At 48.3% G+C, this 6,091-nt stretch overlaps 1 long non-coding RNA gene across 1 annotated transcript in view; it reads right to left on the bottom strand.

The window, feature by feature from the left end:
• Positions 1 to 1,517: 1,517 nt before the first annotated feature.
• LOC112477224 overlaps positions 1,518 to 6,091 on the bottom strand; it is a 6,302-nt gene continuing 1,728 nt past the window's right edge. The window contains exons 2-3 of the long non-coding RNA XR_003045361.1: positions 4,898 to 5,108; positions 1,518 to 1,791 (exon numbers count right to left, since the gene is read on the bottom strand). This is a non-coding gene — a long non-coding RNA (uncharacterized LOC112477224). The remainder of the gene's footprint in view (positions 1,792 to 4,897; positions 5,109 to 6,091) is intronic.

Below are 6,091 nucleotides of genomic sequence, written 5' to 3'. Positions count from 1 at the left end.
CTAAAACAATTGGAAGAAAACATAGGGGTAAATCTTTATGATCTTGGATTTGGCAATGGATTCTTAGATTTGACACCAAAAGCGGAAGCAACAAAAGAAAAAACAGATTAATGAGATCTCGTGAAAAGTAAAAACTTTTGTACATCAAAGGACATTACCAAGAAAGTGAAAAGACAACCTACAGAATGGGAGGAAATATTTGCAAATCATATATCGGACTTAGTATCCAGAATATATAAAGAATTCTAACAACTCAACAACAGAAACACGAACAACCCAGCTAAATAATGGGCAAAGAAGATATACAAATGGCCAAAAGGCACATGAAAAGATTTTCAACATCATTGGTAGTTGAGCAAATGTAAGTCAAAAGTACAGTGCTTCACATCTACTAGGATGGCTTTATTTAAAAAAACAAACAAACAAAAAACAGAAAATAGTAAGTGTTGGCAAGGATGTGGAGAAATAGGAACACTTGTACATTGCTGGAGGGAGCACAAATGGTACAGCCACTGTGGAAAGCAGTTTGGTGGTTCCTCAAGAAATTAAACACAGAATTACCACATAACCCAGCAATTCTATTCCTAGATGTATACTTAAAAGAATGGAAAACAAGGACTCAAACAGATACTTACTTACCAATGTTAGCAGCAGCACTATTCACAATAGCCAAAAGATGGACACAACCCAAATGTCTTTCAACAGATGAATGAATGAACAAATTGTGCTATGTCCACACAATGGAGTATTATTCAGCGATAAAAAGAAATGAAGTACTGATACATGCTACAACTTGGATGAACCTTGAAAACATTATGCTAAGCGAAAAGAGCCAGTCGCAAAAGGTCACATATTGTATAAATCCTTTTCCATGAACTATCCAGAATAGGCAAAGCCACAGAGACAGAAAGCAGGTTGTCAGGGACTGGGGAGAAGGGGAATGGGGCACAATGGCATAATGGTATGGAGTGTTCTCATGAAGTGGTAAAAAGGTTGAAATTAGGGAGAAGTGTTCATTGTACAATATTCTGAATGCACTAAATGCCAACTAAATTGTACATATTGTCATCGTCGTCATCATCATCATCAAAGAGGAAGCATATATTACCCTTCCCCTTAAATCAGACTGGGCTTGGGACTGGCTTTGACCATTAGGATGCAGCAGAGATGATGTTCTGAGACTTCTGAATCCAGGCTTTAAAAAGCATGTCAGCTTCTGCTTCTGGAAGCCAGTTGCTATGCTGTGAGAAGCCCAAGCCCCATTGAGAAGCCACAGGGAGGTAAACTGAGGCTTCCCAGCCAACAGCCCCCGCCGAACTTCCAGCAGCAGCTGCCAGCCATGTGCGTGAGGCCACTTGGGAACCTTCCAGCCATTCCAGTGCCTCTAGCTGACACTACATGAAGCAGAACTGCCCTGTCGCCCAAAAGAATCATGAAAACTCATAATTGGTTGTTTTAAGCCACAAAATTTTGGGGCGATTTATTACATAGCAATATGTAACCAATTCTACCTCTAAAAACTTCACAAAGCTGCCTATTTCTCTGCACCCCTACCTCCAGCACCCCAGTCCGAGTCTCTTCTCTCTCCAGGCACCAGCCTCCTCATCAGCATCTCCACCTTCAGTCCAGCCTCCTGAGGTCCATCTCCCCAGAAAGATGACAGTGCCATGCAGTGGTTCCTTGTATGAGCTACATAGGCAGGCAGCTCAGGTTTCAAATCCTGGCTCTGCTACCTCCGGCTGTGTGACTCTGAAGGAATGACTTTACCTCTTTGAGCCTCACTCCTCTCATCTGTAAAATAGGGCATGACAATGACTCCTCATAGGCTGTCATGCGGAATAAGTGAGATATGCAGGTAAAAATGCTTAGCGCAGCAGCTGGCACATGGCAAGCTCCCTGAAATGTCAGCTGGTCTCTTCTTGCCACATTGTGTGAGCTACACTGATCTAGCCTAGCACTGTGCCTGGCATATGGCAGGTGTTCAGCCAATTCCTTAGGAATAAACGAGTAAGGAGTCTGGTAAGAAAACAAGAATCATAATAGCACTCAAGTATTAACTCATTCCATCTCTACAACCAACTAAAGGAGGTGGGTACTATAATAGTGCCCATTTTACAGATAATGAAATTGAGGCCTGAGAGCATACTGATCATAAGTAGTTGAGGCTGGATTTGAGCCCAGATAGTCGGGAGCCCTTTAACACTTTATGCCCCACCCTATACTGCCTCTCAGAGCCCCAAGGCCTGCCTCCCCTGTCAGCTTGGCTTCTAACCAGCTTTGTGATCTCAAGCATATGATCTTCTCTCTGGGTCTCAGTTTCCCCACCTGCCAAGAGAGCATTATAGGAGCCAGTGTTGAAGTACTTCCTATTGGTCTAAAAATCCAGGCCCTGCCAAGTATCTGGCCAGTGCTGGTGACCAGCTGGGGCAACACTTTCCATGAGCTGGATCATCATGGGTGGGTCACCGCATATCGACAGCTGCACTATTCCCCCACATTAGCGGGGAGTCTGGCCTCTAGCTATTACCAGCCCCTCCAAGGCCCCTGAGGGAAGCTGAGGCGGCCACCCCCAGATGTCTATTCCTGTCCCTGGCCTAGCGCCGTGCTGGGGAAGCAACAGCTATTTTGAGGCCCTTCTCCCTCCAAGCATGAGTGGTGGGAAGGTGCTGGGAACATCCCGAACTGGGAGGCCGCCCGTCGCAGCCTCACTCTGGATCTGGGCCACACCAGCCCTGCGGCTCTGCCCCTTTTTCCAGCTCTGGTGATGTGATCAGTTCTGATCACAGCTGCCACAGTGAGATAACCCAGGAGAACCGATTCCAAAGGACTCTTGCTGGAGGCTGGAGCGCAGGATGGCGGGGCCTTGTCCCAAGGGGAAGAGACTGGAGGAGCCACACCTGGCCCCATCAACTAGAAGAAAGAACTGCTCTGAGCTTGAAACTGGAGAAGTCAACATTCAGGACAATTATATAAAAAATATCTAACATTTGAGTGCCATGGATGAAACAGGCCCTGTTCTAAGCAATGGACATAGAGATAAGTCATTTAATCCTCACAGAGAGGAAATTGAGGTTCAGAGAGGGAAAGTGACTTGCCCAAGGTCACACAGCTAATGTGTGGCTGAATCAGAACTTGAACGCAGGCAAGCTGGCTCCAGAGTCCATGTTTTAACCACTTCCCCTGCCACTCCGAAACTTCCAAGCCAGGAGGCTAATATAAATTAGGGGAATGAGCACTGGCTTGAAAGTCAGTCACCGTTTGCCATTCATAGTCATGTGACCTGGCCAGGCCACTTGAATGAGCTCAGCTTCCTCATCTGTACAATGGGGATAATAAGAATACACACTTCCAGGATAAAGGCAAGGATTACTAACAACATACTTTGGGGTCTGGGGCCCAGTACGCCTTTAAATTATGAAATTAACATATGTACATGGAAAAATTAAGTGGTACAAAATGGGACACAGTGAAAAGTGAGTTCCCCCTACTTCACACCTTTAACTTCTCTCACCAGAAGTAACCACCATCAACAGCTTTTGTATCCTCTTTTAGAAATTTCCCATGCACATAAAGACAGAGAAGCTGTATAGATAAGAACATGGACTGCCTAGTCCAAATCCTGCCTTGCTGCTTACTAGGTATGTGAAGCTGCCTTTTGCTATCACTAACAATGCTGCAAGACACATCCTGTTCACCTGTCATTTGGCACAAGTGTGGGAATCTCTGTGGGATAAGTACCTGGCAGAAAAATTACTGGATCAAACAGCAGTGCCCTTGTAATTTCAATTAATTTTTGGATGAGTGAATCCTCGCAGCAGGCGAGGGAAACGGAAAGAGGTCTACAAGGCAGTGAAGATGAGGGAGGAGCAAGAAGCTACGTTCTGACTCTGAGGTGCAAGGAAGGCTGTATCTGCCCCAGCAACCTGGAGGATGTGGCAGCTCCCCAGGCCCCTGGCCAGGCAGACGGAGGGTTTAATTTTATCCAGATTGTCCCCATAAAGGCTTTACAGGGAATCGGTTGATTGGATTAAAGGAGCAGGAGCCCCTAATGAGCAGCAGCTGCTTAACAGAATGCTGAAGCAAACACAAATTTCCTTTGCCACCATCCGCCATGGCAGCAGCCAGGCTCTGTTAGGGACTCCCTGGATGCCAAAGGCACCCCAAAATGGCATCCCAATTGAGTTTGCCTTCTCTGAACATCCTTCTAGTCCCAGACATCCCAAAAGACATAGAGACTAAGGGGTTAAGAGCACAGGTTTTGGGGTGAAACAAAAGGTCTTTTGTAGACTGAAGTTACTGTGTGATCTTGAGCAAGTCATTTCCCTGCCTGAGCCTCAGAGAATAATGGCACGTGCCCTCATAGGGCTGTTGTGAGGACTAAATGAAGTAAAACACAAAGAAAAAAAGAAAAAAATATTGAAAACCAAAATTTAAAAAAAAATTTTTAAAGAAAGACAAACACATAAAATGCTTAGTTAAGTGCCTGGAGCATCGTAGCGGCCTACTAAATAGTAGCTCAGAAGATAAAGAAGAAAGGCAGCTACCCTGGATCCCGCCCAGAAGGCCCCGGAACAAGGTGAACAGTTGGAGCTTCCCACGCCCACCTCACTGCAGCATTCTAGCAGTCACCCCAACCACCCAGTGCTCCAGATTTCCTAGTCTGCGAAATGGGTTGTGTGGTTCATGCTTCCGAGTTTTAAAGGACTTGCCAGAGCTAATATTCGGTTTTGTGTGCGATCCAAATGACAAATTGGGCGTGGGAACAGTCAGATGGGACGAAAGGGAAGTGCTCAGGGGAAGTTTCCCAAGCCCTCCTCCCCCATTTATTTGATCTGGGGCCTTCTTCTGAGAGTCCCAGACGTGCCAACAGCGAGTACCCCACTGATCCAGGCAGTACCTGTATGGGTTAGTAGCACAGGCTCAGCGTCAGAGACCACGATTAGTCTCTTCCTGCCTCTCCTCCTCCTCTTCCTTCCTCAATACCCTCCTTAACGGTGGCGAAGAGTGAGAGACGGGAAAATTGAGGACGCAGTCCAGATCTTTCAAATAATTGGTGAGTTTTGTGCGCGCGTGAGTCCGCCTCTCTGGGCCTCAGTCCCTTTACTCACCTGTAAAATGGGGATAATAACGGCTCTGTGGCACGCCTGGGAGAGAATCGAGGTGACCGACGGTGAGCACCCCGCCCCGCCGGCCTGGCGTTCGGCGGGCGCGCACGGCCCCGGCACACGATTCCCCTGCGGCCTCCCGCGCCGCGCGGCGGGGACCCTTGTGATTGCAAACAGCCGCCGGCCTCATTAGGAGACGTGTAATTAGCGGCTGGCTGAACCCAAGCCGACACCGGCTAATTACCGCGGGGAGCGGGCGGCGCCGCGCCTGACGCCTGCCCGGGCCGCCGGGCCCGCAAGGCTACCGCAGTCGTTCAGATCCTGGAGGGGCCGGGCCTGGTAGGAGGACGGGGGACCAGGTTCGCCCCAGTGTGCTTCCTTGGGGGCAGGGGTAGATCAGACATTCAAAACGGCGTTTACTGTGCACTCGATGCCAGGCGTTTTTCCCACGTTATCGCGTTTAAATCTCACATCTACCCTTGAGGGAAGAACCATTATCATCCTATGGCACAGATGAGGAAACTGAGATCTAGAGACCTGAATTGACCTCCCCGACAGCACGTGGCTGGACACTGACGGAGAGGGGATTAGAACCTACGTCTCCAGTCTCTACATTGTACATCAAGTGGACCGTGCACCGTACATCAGTGGTGTGGACGAAAGCAAGAACTCTGGAGTCAACTGGCTTTGGGTTCGAATTCTGATCCTGCTTCTTACTGGATGCGACTTTGGTCTCAGCCCCAACTGCATCCCATAAAATGTTGGGTTTAAGTGAGTTAAAGGCTGGGAAGAGTTAGGGGCGTTATCTTAGAGACCAGAGGGAGAAGCGGGGTACTCTGAGGCCGTGTCTTTCTCTCTACGCGCTACGGGCCTTCGACGCCCCCTGCTGGCGAAAGGGGGACGCTGGCGAGACGGTTTTTGAGTGAGGTTCTTGTGTGAGGAGAAAGAGCAGACACTGGTCCCTCAGCAGGGCCACCTCTCCCCCT

Source organism: Pteropus alecto, unplaced genomic scaffold (genome assembly GCF_000325575.1).
Source record: "Pteropus alecto unplaced genomic scaffold, ASM32557v1 scaffold113, whole genome shotgun sequence".
In the NCBI taxonomy this organism is placed as follows: domain Eukaryota; kingdom Metazoa; phylum Chordata; class Mammalia; order Chiroptera; family Pteropodidae; genus Pteropus; species Pteropus alecto.
The sequence above is the reverse complement of the archived record's forward strand: the minus strand, read 5'-3'. Positions and strand labels throughout refer to the sequence as shown.